At 42.7% G+C, this 13,575-nt stretch overlaps 1 protein-coding gene across 1 annotated transcript in view; it reads right to left on the bottom strand.

Moving 5' to 3' along the window:
* The window catches only part of plxna2 (plexin A2), a 201,442-nt gene extending 189,602 nt beyond the window's left edge, over positions 1-11,840 (bottom strand). Inside the window, exon 1 of the mRNA XM_075475207.1 lies at positions 11,296-11,840. The gene's annotated coding sequence lies outside the window, so the exon portion shown is untranslated. The remainder of the gene's footprint in view (positions 1-11,295) is intronic.
* Positions 11,841-13,575: the final 1,735 nt, after the last annotated feature.

The raw sequence follows: 13,575 nt of genomic DNA, 5'->3' as shown, positions 1-13,575 counted from the left end.
TATAAAGTGCTTAAGTGTAACAGCTCTCTGGTGGAGTACCCTGTCTCTTGCTTTAGTCACCAAATCACATTCACAAGCACAGTCCCTCGCCTCTCCTTAAGCTGAATGCAGCATTGCTTTCCGAGCATTACATTTGATCAAAGACTAATCTCTAGCTGGTTATATGATTAAAATTAGCATCAGTTTCTTTGTTAAGGAAGTGAGGCTGGCTGGGACTAGATCCCACAGGGCCAGACAGGAGAGGGACGGAAAGACGCAAAGTCCCAAAGAAAGGCGAGAAAAAGAGGACCAAAGAGGAGGGAGAGGAAAAAAGCAATTTCAAGGGGGAGAAAAAAATGATATCGCACTAAAGGACATGAGCAGACAGAGCAATAATAACTGAAAATAAATAAAAAGGAAAGAGCATTCCCATGCTTGGTCAGTGTGACCAATGCCAAACCCAGGCAATGTGAATTCCTCTGTGGTAGCTTCTACCTCGTATTAACTTTTTTCCTCAGACCGCACACATAGACGATGAATATGAGAGAGGGAAGCTGTGGGTTGACTGCTTTAAAAGAGATCATACGGATCCACGTGTTCGCTGAAGCAGGGAAATGAGGTTTCGACAAGCAAGCCAGCCTCTCTTCATCCAATTAGGAGATGAAACTAAAATCTTTCACTGATTAAAATGCAAAGGCAGAAAGGAAGGTGATGACGTTAGAGCCTGCTTAAACACAGCAGTGGGCAGCCTTAAGTATTTCCTTCTGTCATCAAATTCTAGCTTTTCTGAGTAGAGACTAGGAGAAAAAACATGGATTGGGGTACTCGGCAGTCCCTGGTTTTGACCAAACAGCCCCGCTGCTGCTTCTCCCTAGAAACTGTATCAGCGATAGTGAAAACATATTTACTCCAGCGGGGAAAAAAAGAGAGGCAGGAAAGAGAAAGAGGATAAAATCAAATGTTTCTTACCCTTGAGAAAATGTAACCAAGGGGAAAAAAGGCCCCATTCAGCATTTCATCAGTAACATAAACAGGAGCAGCTGGGGCAGACTAACACGCTGAAGTGGGATAATTAGGACACTTTGGTTGGTTTACTGCTGTTTCAGTCTGGTTGGGACCAACTGTGACCAAGAAGGTTTTCACATTATTCTCAAAGACTACACTTCGCACCTAATGCTTATCTTGTGTGGTCACTAAAGCAAACCCAGGAGGTTAGCCATTTACAAGCCTTCAGATTGCTTTAACTAACCGGCGAAAATAGTCTCACTTAGTTATATGTCTTTCTGCAACACGGCACCCTTCACTTCCACGAAAAACAGTTTTGCCTTCCTGTTCCGTCCCTCCCTTACAGCTTCCCCTGCTTTTCCTGTCTGACTCAATATAACAAGTGAAAATCCCAGGCCTCCCTGTTTCTTCCGTTGTTTTGTACCAGAGGCTGGGAATGCTGTGCTTCCATGCTCTTGAACTGGGACACTTAATCAGATGTGGCTAAGGTAACGACCAATAGGAAAATTAAAGCAGTTTCTCCATTACAGTGGCTGTCATTTCAAACGTTTTCACACACATCCTTATACCATCTTATCATCTGAATAAGTCTCTTTTATACATGTGGCATCTCATTGACATGAATTGCCAGTGACAGTATCTGTCTCAAATGCACAGCACTCTTTTGACACCTCTCAGTGTTAAGGTAGCGTTTCAGTCATATTAAGTCACACATCCAAGTCGCTAATGCATTCAAACAGTGCAGTAATCCTGTAACTGATACTTTCATAAAAGACTTTCCTAGTAAACACCCTTTATTGCCATATGTTACAAGCAGCTCAGATATCAAATAGAGAAACTGATTTTCTTGTCTTGTGGCTCTGATGCTGTTTTAAAGGAACTGTGGTAAAATAATGTCATCATGACTCCTGCAGTAGAATCAGACTGGATCTGCATCTGTCTGCTCTGTTTTCTTTGCTTTCCATTTTCTGATTGGCTGCATCAGGCAGTAGTATTCAAAGGGAGGTGGGGTTGTTTACCTTGACACAGAGCTACTGCACATGTTCAGCGCCTCGGGGAGCCAGGCGAGCAGACACACTGCATTTCAGCTCTTCAGACCTTAAGCCGCTGAAGCAACTAATGCTTTGTACAACACAACCCACAAACACGGTAGCCTTGGCTGAATAAACAAAGGCAAGGTATCCTTTATTGGGCACGTCAGTGTTTGCACACAAGGAATTCAATGAAAGGTTTACAGCGGTAAGAAGCATGTGTGTATGTATGTGTGTATCTCTGTGGAGTGACACGTCGCCCTTCCTGTTTTAAAACCATATTGTAATTTTAATTTTGTTTTCGTTTGAGGATGCAAAGCAGAATGCAGCCCCTACTGCTGACATACAGGTGAATGTAAAAAAAAAGGTGCTGAAATTTCCCAGCATCTAAGCCATTTGCCAGTCCCCTCTGGCATGCCTCCACCCAGGTCCCTGTTTGTCTCTCTTCCAACCCCCAAAACAGGCTGGAAAGAATGAAGAGAGAAGGCAGGAGATAGGGTGGAGGGCTGACACTGAGGAGACGACACTGTAAATGTTCATCACTAGATGTAGGAGGACTGTAGTCCTCAGAAAGACTAACTGTAATGAGCTCTTAATTGTGATAATCAAACCCCGTCTACAGCACTGCAAAAACAGTGAACAAAAACATGAATAATGGGGCTTGAAGCAATGCAAAAGCAGGCAGAAATAATGCCTGAAACATTGTGTATGCGTTGTAATAACATGCAAATCCCCCCTCACCTATTCACCCCTGTCAGGTTCAGCATGTTTTCAGAGGCATGTGGGGGAGGACTTGTGGCAGCAAAGGCAATGAGGCTTGTGGAAAGTACTTAATAGCAAACATTGTACCTACAAGCTCAGAGATGCCTTCTGCATTCATAAAAAAAGAAAAAAAAATCATAATTCTGTTTTCATCTAATTCTTACTGTGAGATGAATGAAATAATAAAGGCGTATCTGGTAAAACTGCATCTGTAGTGGCAATAACATGTCAAATCTCCTTTGTATTTGCCTTTCGTGTGGAAAACGGTTAACAGCGTCACCTCCCATAGTGTATATAAATCCCTAACTGTTGCAGATTAAGACAAGAATGGATGCTCATTCATTGCTTTCATGTATAAACCTGCCCAGTCTCTTGCTTTTCTCACTCTTTCTACTCTCCCTCTCCTCTTTGCCTTATGGCTCCCTTAGACAGGCAAATGTTTCAGAGCAGTCATATTTAATCAACATCTTCACGGACAACGTAGGAATATAAAGTCCTCTGCCGCGAAAGGCTTGCTTGTCACACTCAGAATAATTGCCTTAGATACCCCGCTTCATTCCCCTTAAACACTACAGAAAAGACAATGCTCCTGACTGACACTGTGGTTGATGTGTAAAAATGTGTTGAATTTGGATTTTGTGTTATGCATGGAACGATATTGCATTGTATCATTTCCTCCACATTAAAAATATTATTTGTATGTTTCATGAAGACGCTGCTGTCATGTTTCACATTTCATTGGTTATGACAGAGGAAGAATAATGTGTCTGTCTGGGTGAGCTCCCGCTGTTCCGCTGAGTACTCCCAGTGTTTCCGTTTGATAGCAGACGGCACTCGGAAGTATGAGTGGTGGAACAACAACACCCAACTTCCACCATGATGCAACCCCGTTTCTAAAGAACTTGGGACAATGTGGAAAAAGGTAAATAACACCAGAATGCAATGATTTGCAAATATCATATACCAAAATTTTATTCACAATAGCACATAGAAAACATCAGTTGTCGAAAGTGAGACATTCTTCTATTTTATAAACAATATTAGCTCATCTTTGAATTTGATGAGAGCAACACATCTCATATAAGATTGAGATGGGGCACCAAAGGGCTGGAAAAGCAAGTGGGACTAAAAGAAACAGCAGAAGGATCATGTTGCAAATAATTAAGTTAACTGGCAACAGGTCACGAACATGATTGGGTATAAAAAAAAAGCACCTCAGAGAGGCAGAGTCTCTCTGAAGTAAATATGGGCAAAGGTTCAGCAATCTACAAAGAACTGTCTACCAATTATGGAGCAGTTTCAGAATAATGTTCCTTGATGTCAAACTGAAGACTTTGAACACTCTATCATCTACAGTAAGTAGTAGCATCAAAGGATTTTGAGAATCTAGAGAAATCTCTATGCACAAGGGACAAGGCCAAAAATCTATATTGGATGTCTGTAATCTTTGGGCCTTCAGGCGACACTGCATTAAAGACAAACATAATTCTGTCATGGATATCACTGCATGGGCTCAGGACATCCAGAAATTGCTGTCTGTGAATATTCCATCCACAAATGCAGGTTCAAGGTTTATCTTTCAAAAACAAGGTCATATGTGAACATTATCCAGAAAAGCTGCCATCTTCTCTGAGCCAAGTCTCTTTCAAAATGCACTGAGGCAAAGTGGAAAAGCACTCTGTGGTCACACTAACTGAAATTTGAAATCTGGATTGTTAGCACTCAGTTTAAAAGCTGGCATCTCTGATGGTATGGGGGTTCAGTAGTGTCTACAGTATTGGTAACCTGTACACCTGGAAAGGCTGCATCTTTTTAAGGGAAGGTCTCTTACATTTCAGCAAGACAATGCAAAAAAAAACGTATACTGCATCAATTACAACAGCATGGCTTCGCAGTAGAAGAGTCAGCGTGCTGGACTGGCCTGCCTGCAGTCCAGACCTCTCACCAACTAATAACTCCCGGTGCATCGTGAAATCCAAAATATGACAAAGAAGACACAGGGCGGTGACAGCTAGAACAGTTTGGAGCAGCTAGAATCGTATATCAAACAAAATACTGGTTTCTGTTTTTATTGACTTTTTACACAACATCCCAAGTTTTTTGGAACAGTGACTGGAAATTCACATTGACATCTTAAACATGGTACAGCTTATTTTGTTCATTTGGCATGATAAGCCAGGCTCCCAAAAATGCATAAAGGGGAAAAGATGGTTAATTCTTTTTTTAAATTGCACAAAACTCTATAATCTCTGATGGGGTCAAAATCAACAACAGCAATTACATTCATGACTGTTATTAACAGTTTTGCCCTGAGCCAACTAGGAAAGCAACTGCACGTTCTCACAGACTCTGTGAGGCCTTTATGACAAGCTGTCTCCCTTCTTAAGTACCTTTTATCCCTTTTCTACAGCTGGTTTCATTGTGTGGATCAGAGTCATGTATTCTTGCATAAATATTAATGTTATCCCTGAAGAGAATTAATTTCCCCTGACCAGGACACAATGAATCACCTTGGGCCAAAGCAAAGTCTGGAGTTTTAGGACTTACGGCGGTAGTTTTGGTCTAAACTTTCATGATCTATCCCAGATCCTTCTTCCTAGTGCCTTCACAGCCTCATCAAGCATTCAACTTGGGAAATATGGACTCTAGAGTTTTGCAGTAAGAAGCCAACTCATTCTGTCATTTTGTGTGATTGTCTGCTTTTATGCCACTGTCAACATGGCAGGAAAATAAGACACCACAGTGAGCCGTGCTCCACGTTTTGAAATTGTGGGAGTTTCAAGGTCTTTCATCATCAATTTAGCACACTTTACTTTGGTCTACAACAGTGGAAAAAGTTAATCAAGAGGATGTGTGTGCACAAGAGACATGGAACAAGATACTACAGCAGAGGAAGGGGGAGGCCTTTTTCAGACCCAGATTTCTGTTTGCTATCTGACACAGGAATGAATTTGGAAGGCCTTGTTTCCTCTTCTCTTTCCTAGCCATCTCTTCTTTGCTTAAGGCTGAGGATGAGTTAAGGCTCCTGCTTCACACCGAGAGAAGCTGTTCACCCAAATAAGGCCACGGCTGACTGGAAAATAGTAACAATGAAGTGAGCAAAAGTGCAGGTACCCTACATGTCACTGCCACAGAGCCCAAAGAGGGAAAACTTTGTGATGTTTTGCCTACAAACCCAATAGAAGAAAATTCTAGACATTAATTTAAAATATATAATTAAACCAATTATGCAATGGTCACCACAATTGAAAAATTCCTGCAAAATAGTGACAAGACAATAATTTAGGAAAATTACAAAATGTTTTGAAATAGCTGAGAGGTAATGGCCATAATAGGCCCCTTAGAGTTGAAAGTGGTTCTAGTAATTGGGCCGCAGTTTATATACTAGAGGAACATAGCTGCCCTATGGCACATGAGTTGACTAGACAAGCAATGTCTGCACCCTTTTTCCTGCAGTAACCATGGCGACAGGGGCAGGCAGGGGCATCCTCATCACCAGGGGGCAGTGTGGGCAGCACAATGTGTTATTGTCCATAATGCCAACCCGGCACCCCATGTTCCCCACACACGGGCACAGTCACGCAAACAACACATGTTGCCACGCATTCTAACCATTGTAAATGAAAATGGATACAAACGCACGCAGCCAAGCACGAATCACACACATGCACAGTGTCATCTGCTCCTGACAGATGCCCCTTGGCGTTTAACACAAGCACCCTCCCACTTTGCCTCACTACCGCTCCCTTTTGTTGCTCACTTATTGTTGAGTTTTCCACCAAACAAAAATGCACATCCTCCCATGACACCAGCTAATTGATTATTTATGGTGCCAAGCTAACTAACTTATAGCTGACTGATATTCAAATGGATGTGAAAGGATATGATAGCAGAGACAATACATTGAGTGCCTTTAATGAAAATGAGGACAGCTAAAGTATTTGTGTGTAAAACTTTCTCGTCTCCCTTTTTCGTTGCTGTTCTTCACAGATAAGCTGCTCAGGCTGCAACTTTGGGACCGAGGCAACTGAGGGGAAGGGATGTAGGTAGCGATCAGGAAACGAGCTGTTGAAAAAAAAAATCATGAGCTCTTATGGCTTGCTTGGATAAGAGTCTGACTTCCAGCCGGCGTGAAGATCAGTGACAAACAAACAGCCAGACTTGTTATTCTAAGGGTCTCTATGCCAGGATTCGTGCCCTTATCACTGGCATCGAGTAATTTTGTTACATGTGGCAAATGCACGATGGCTTGTGACAGCAGAGATCAGATAAAGAGTAAAAGTGTCTAGGCAGGGGGATGAGGAGATGGGGCTGAATGCCTAAACAGGCTGTTGTGTGAAGGAAGGAGAGTGATGATTGTGGTGGACAGATTGAGGCACTAAAAGAAAGGCAGAGGCGAGGAATCCTGTCCCATGGAAATGTGTCATGAAGGCAGTTCTATTAACATCTTAATAAAAGATTCCCAGGCCCTGGAGAGCCCTCCTGAGTAGACTGCCTTCTCCACTCACGCAGGGGCACCAAAGCTGCTTTTTGCAGCAAATCAACGAGAGAACATTTAGGTTCTGCCAGTCCTGCATTGTGAGGGTGTTAGGCTTCCCAAAGGAGTAGCCTAAATGCCTATCCACAAACATGCTCCACTAAATTCCTTTATTCCCCTTTCCCTCTACTTTCATTTACTGTTCATTTCTCCATCTGTTGGATTTAGAGCTCCAACAAAAGGCTTTGTTTCAGCAAGCTGGCAAGCCTTTGGGACAGCATAGTGCACCACTGGGGTTCAATGCTAACTTGCTGCCATCAATAGAAAGAGCAGGATCTGAACTGGCCACATCTGAATTAGGCAGGGGGACGACTGCTATCCGTCCGTCCCCCCGGTTGGTCCTCTGATGAGGCTGGCTGGAGCCTGTCTGGGAAGTGTTGACACACACTTCTTCTTGCAACAGTCAGCAGCCTGACAAGGATGGGCAAACAAACTCTGAACAGAACTATAACAGGAAAAAGAAATCCCAGCACGGTAACCACCATAACAGCAAATTTCTCACAGCATTTCAAAAAACAAGAGTACAACGTGGCTGTGTACAGTAAAAATTAAATGCAGAGAGGCATTGATTTTTGCACTCTGTGCCATGTGTCGCTCATACCGGGCAAGCTGCTACTTAACAATGTAGTGGCCGACAGTCATCAATTTCAAATGGTTTCAACGATTGAATAAGTCACTGGAAGCTACGCACACAACTACTCAAGATGATGAGATCAGCTACAGCAGCGTGACTAGACCATTAAACATAACCCTGTGGTGGATACTGACAGGGTAAGATTTATCAAAGCCTCAAACTGTAGCTTAGATCCAAAATATATAGAATGACAGCATTCTTTTATGTAATTCTTTCCTCATACTTGCCAAATATTATGTATATATATTCTTTTATACTCAGCTTGTACTCCTGAGCCAAGAACCAAGTGTAGTTTGTAAGGGAATGTTTGTTGGGATGCTGATCATTTAAAAGAACCATCTCCACTGTGGGATCAGTTTCTAGACTCTTCTAGGAGAAGTAGTGAACTCCTGATGTTTAGCATTACCATAAAGAGGAAAAACGACAAGCACAGAAGATGTAAACTGAGCAGCCTGTGAATTGGAGGAGAAAGAGGCAGTTCTGATCTGCTTTTCACAGACGCCAAACCCTTCCAAGACTGAATGTTCTCCGTGGCTGCACTCCACTTGATCACTGTCACCACAGATCCAGATCTGCGTTACGTCAATGCACACGCTCGCCATAAATACGCATCCCCGCAACAGACATGTGCATAACAAGGCTGAGTGAGCGGAGCGCGTGTGGGTCAAGGAGATTGAGATCTCAGCTGTGACAGCTGGACAGTTGAGAGGTTTAGATAAACAGCCCATAGAGAGGGGAAGATTGGAGGCCAATTGCATTAAAACAAACACTCACTATTTGTAGACTACAGCAGATAGGAGAGGGAGGGCCCATATCTATGGGAGAGTGAGTCAGTGAACCCACAGCAGCACAATTATCTGCATGTGTTCGCATGTTTATGTGTGCGTGAAGGCTCAAGACAGTTGGGATGGTGGTGGGGGGGGGGTCAGAATACACAGCACATTTGTAGCATTCAGTCATTAAGAAATAGGTCAAGGATTCTGCCTGCATGCGTAGCGACTTGTCAAAATCTCTCAAGCTAAACTGCAGCGAGCCTGGCTGCCTTAAGGGGGGAATCCATGGGAGAGCATGCGGTGTGCTGTGCGAAAGCTGGTGGTGACATAGCACACTGAAAAACACCTATTCAGAGGCAAATCATGCAGTTGAAACATTTCATAGTAATGTCGCTAAGTGGAAGGTCCTGAATGGAGAGAGGCTGTGGGCTTGCATCGTGGGCCCATTAATTATACCACAGTTCATTGTTTAGGCTCTTTGCTTTTCATCAACAGAGGACGCTCTTGAGCCAGCAGAGTTTGTCGCAGATGCTGATGGCGGCAGTGGCCACTGTGGCGACAGGCAGCTTTGTAATGAAGATTGGGAAGACTTTACTTCTCCAGTACATGAAAGGTCACTTTTCTAAACGAAGCAAGCGACCGTAATTCTGAAACCAAAGATAAAAAAAATTTCACCTCAGAACAAATTCCACGACGCTCTGGACTTAAATCCGTCTCCACACTGACCCACAGCTCCACTATTAAAAGAATACAAGACTGGATATATTCCATGAGGAAATCTGGTAGTTCTGAGTAGACTCACAGAAATCATTGCCACATCAAAAAAAACTAAATACAGAATACTTTGTTGACCACACAGCATCACAGTAAGCCCAATCAAAAATACCGCGGTCCCCTACAGCGAGGTGAAGTGAAACAAAGCTCGATCTAAGTTTGTCCAGTCAAAGCAATTTCTCTCCAGCTTGGCGAGGTTAACCTTATTGATCGGCTGAACGTGTGATGTTGGGGTTCACGAAAGGCTATCTCAGACGGCATGCCTTCAAAGGCATCACTTGAAAGCAATTCTTCGAGCAGAATTCTTAACATCACTGCATATATCCTGCATTATTTACAGAGAGACTGGCTGCTATTCTTTGTGATACTCAGTAAAAGTGGCAACAATAGCATAAATGTTTTTTAACTCAGAAAGGAGTTAGAAACCAATCCTTAAAGGGTGCAGTAAGTTCCTAAGTGGCACGCTAAATAAATCAGAGCCAAAGAGGGATAATAGATCTGTGCAGCAATGATATGACAGCTGCCGAAGAGCCGGCTGGTCAGACAGAGCAGCACCACACTATCAGACTATGCTGCTTTTTCTTCATCAGATTGGAGTTAATTAGGTGAACATAATCAGCATGTTAGAATCAAACCAATCCTGAGTGCTGGTTTGGTGTTCCAAAGGCAGCAATTTCCACCCTGGTGGTTGCTTTGGGGTCAAACTGCTTTCTCACTTTGAGATGGATATTAAAATAATTATGTGTGTGGGTCATGCTTCAGATGCACAAAAAGAAAAAGAAATGTGATTTCACGAAGAAGGAATGGGTTTTGATTGCAAGGGCAGAGGGATTAATATGCTCCCCATCAGTCGTGGCAGATGTAAGTTATTTTCATGCAAATGTAAGGCAATTTTCTACTCAAGACAACATTTATTTTCTTTAGAGTCATTGTCACGGGTGCTTGCCGGAGCACTGGCAGCCTGACAGAAAATTAAGATTTGTAGGTGCATCTGCTGAATTGGACAGACTAGGTCTTAGAGCCGATCTGGAATCCTAAACGGATGCCAGTTGGTGACAATATATTGCAAATTTCTCTAACAAAGGCAGCAGATGCTACTGTAGATAATGTGAGCTAGATCACTCACCTCATGCAAATGCAAAGTGAGATATTTAAGAGGGTGAAAACCACTCTTGCTGCCGACTCGTGGCTCACTTGTTGCAGGGAAATGAGTCCAGGTCAGCATCTACAATGCTTTATGTGTGGTCTGAATTTTGCATACATATTTAATGGACTCTTATTTTCCAGTGGAGGTGAAAAACCTTTCTAAATTCAGATCTTCCTGACATGAACCACTGGAAGCTAATAAGCAAGAATGCTGCAAACCTGAAGTCTCATCTCTGTAGAGCAGGTGGGAACTCTGAGATTCTGCTGAAAAGGCAGCCAAATTCTAATGAATGAAAACCACAGCAGAGATGACACTCATATAAAAGCTCCAGTCTCACAACTGTGTGTAATCCCTGCAGATTACAGGTCTAAATGTAATGCTATGAGGGTGTGTGATATTTGTGATCACACCTCATCGTTTATTTAGGCGCGCAAGTGTGAGCTGTGACAACGATACGATGCAATAGAGAAACAAGCTGCCACCTTCTCAAAGCCTGCAGCCTGAGATGATAAATGTCCCCTTGCCCGGTTGTCTCTCCGCAGTGTCGGAAACGAGCTCTAGGCAGAGGACAGTGGCCGTTTCTTTTGACAGGCAAATTTCTGCACCCTGTAAAGCAGATTTTAGCAGGAACGAGCGAGCGGATCATCACTCACCTCCTCCTTTAAACTTGATCTGCCGGCTGTCCAGTTCCAGTTCCGTCCAGCGCGGCTGCTGTCTTCTGGCTTTATTAACTGACGCGCTACACTCACATCCACAGTAAAAAAAAAATGCTTCCAAAATGCGCCAATAGGATCTAACACTAAAGACTTGCCCCGGTTCCTCTGGCACAGGATATCTGCTTGGTGGACCTGTTAAGCGGCGGTGTCATTCATTCAAGCGGAGACCTTGAATCTCGCGTCTAATTGTGAATTCAGCGCGTAAACTTCGCAACGGAGCCCCTCTCCACCTGAACTGACCTCCTAACGTTACTTTACTGGACCGCCTCGGCGCAATGGCACATTCCTTCAGTTCGGCTTTCAACGTCCTCCGGGCTCTACAATGCGCGTAGATTGTGTGCAGAAGCCGCGGTCAGGCTTGCCATCCTCCGCCGGCGTAAATTCGCAGCGTCGCTTCAGACCCGCAGCGTGGCTCTCTCACAAGGCTGTGCCGGACTCACGCAGACTGGCGGCTCCATCAGTGTACAGTAGTGTGTATGCATGTGTGTGTGTGAGTGTGTGCGCATGCTGCCACTGGCACACTGCGCGTTTAAAGACAGCCCCCTCACACTCGGGATCATTACGGTGTTAACTGTTTCCGCCCAAAAAGAGATATTAAGAAATAAATTAAATCAAAGTGAAACTCAAAAATTTTCTTAAGGCAACATTCATGTTAAGTAAAATATATGTTCTAAACACTCAGGGCATCTGAGAGCATTTCTGGGTTGTTTTTTTTTTTTTTTTTTTTGCTGTATTGAAATTTGCAGAGGGCCATTTCAACACTTGCCAAAATACATTTTACCAGAAAAGAAGGCTCACTGAGCAACGGCACTCTTAAGTTTTCCTACGTATTGAGCACCATGACTGACAGTTTGAGCAATGCTATATAGGGGTCGAACATAGACCGATTTATATTTCCTACCTTTCCTCACCAGTGACACAATAAAGACACAATAAGACTATACATCACATGAATAATAATAATGAAAAAAAAAGACATGTCTTACCTATCACAGGATTTTCTGCTCACAGCTCATACTGGACTCAGCGACACACTCTCTTCCAGCTGTTTCTATTAGAACGCTGCCATCTATAGACCAAACTCGGAACATACTAATGCTGTCTCTCTTTCCCTCTCTCTAACTCTCTCGGCCGTAGACACGCACACAGCTACTCATTCACTTGTATTTCTCCATTTCGACTTTACTTTTTAGACATGTTTTGCTTTGTTATTTGACCTTCTTCCATCCCTGTGTTTATGCTGAGATGAGCAGCTCTGGAGATTATTATCACAAAAACAAAGAGTTTTCAAATCCTTTAAGCTTTTCCTAAAATGCCCGAATGTATCATGAAATTAGTGGCAAAGTGCCTGACAGATGGGGGTGAAAATTTTAAGGAGGTGTTGTATATACACATAACAGCCAACTAATGAAACAACCAAGTTTAAACTATCTTAGGCCCTTTGTTACTAGCAGCTTGTTAGAAAGATGCATACGTCGTCCCCTTTCTTTACCACAGATTGACAGACATAAAATACTATATTTGCACCAACAAAATGATTCACAAAGAAAATAATCCATCAAACATATGATAAAGATTCTTTTGGGTATGATCCATCTGCTGTTTGCTAAAGTCTCATCAAAACACAAGAAGTGGACTGAAAATCAGTGACAATAGGTCTTATGTAGTGATCAATTGTCCCCAGAGCCTGCAGCGCAACATTATTGAAGCAGTGTGGGATCATCTTGACAGAGAACAGAACAAAAGGCAGCAAAAATCCAAAGAGGAGCTTTGGAAGGTCCTTCGAGAAGCCTGGAGAACTGTTCCTGAAGAATACTTGAAGATGTAACTCAGCTAACTTGGCTATTTTCTTATATGCTTTTAATTTGTTTACATGAGTTTTTCAAGTATCTCTCCACCTATTTCCTGTTTTCAAGGCAATATTTAAAAAATTGATGGTCTAAGTATTTTGGACAGAACTGTAGTTTAAGTGCACATGTAACACATCTCAGAGAAAACATGCATAACGTATGCATAGCAAATTCCCAAGAATATCATTTTAATCATCAACTGTATTACAAATGTATTTCTCTATATGATCATAACATAATCACTTTAAAATAGTTCTAAACATAACAACACCCCCCCCACACACACACACCCCACCCCTCCACAACATCTTTCATCTTTGCCTTTTCTGGGTTATCACAAAAAAGGAGGCTATCCATTTTCTCTGAT

Source organism: Odontesthes bonariensis, chromosome 10 (genome assembly GCF_027942865.1).
Source record: "Odontesthes bonariensis isolate fOdoBon6 chromosome 10, fOdoBon6.hap1, whole genome shotgun sequence".
Classification (NCBI taxonomy): Eukaryota; Metazoa; Chordata; class Actinopteri; order Atheriniformes; family Atherinopsidae; genus Odontesthes; species Odontesthes bonariensis.
Note: the sequence above shows the minus strand (reverse complement) of the source record. Positions and strands in the feature narration are given on the sequence as shown.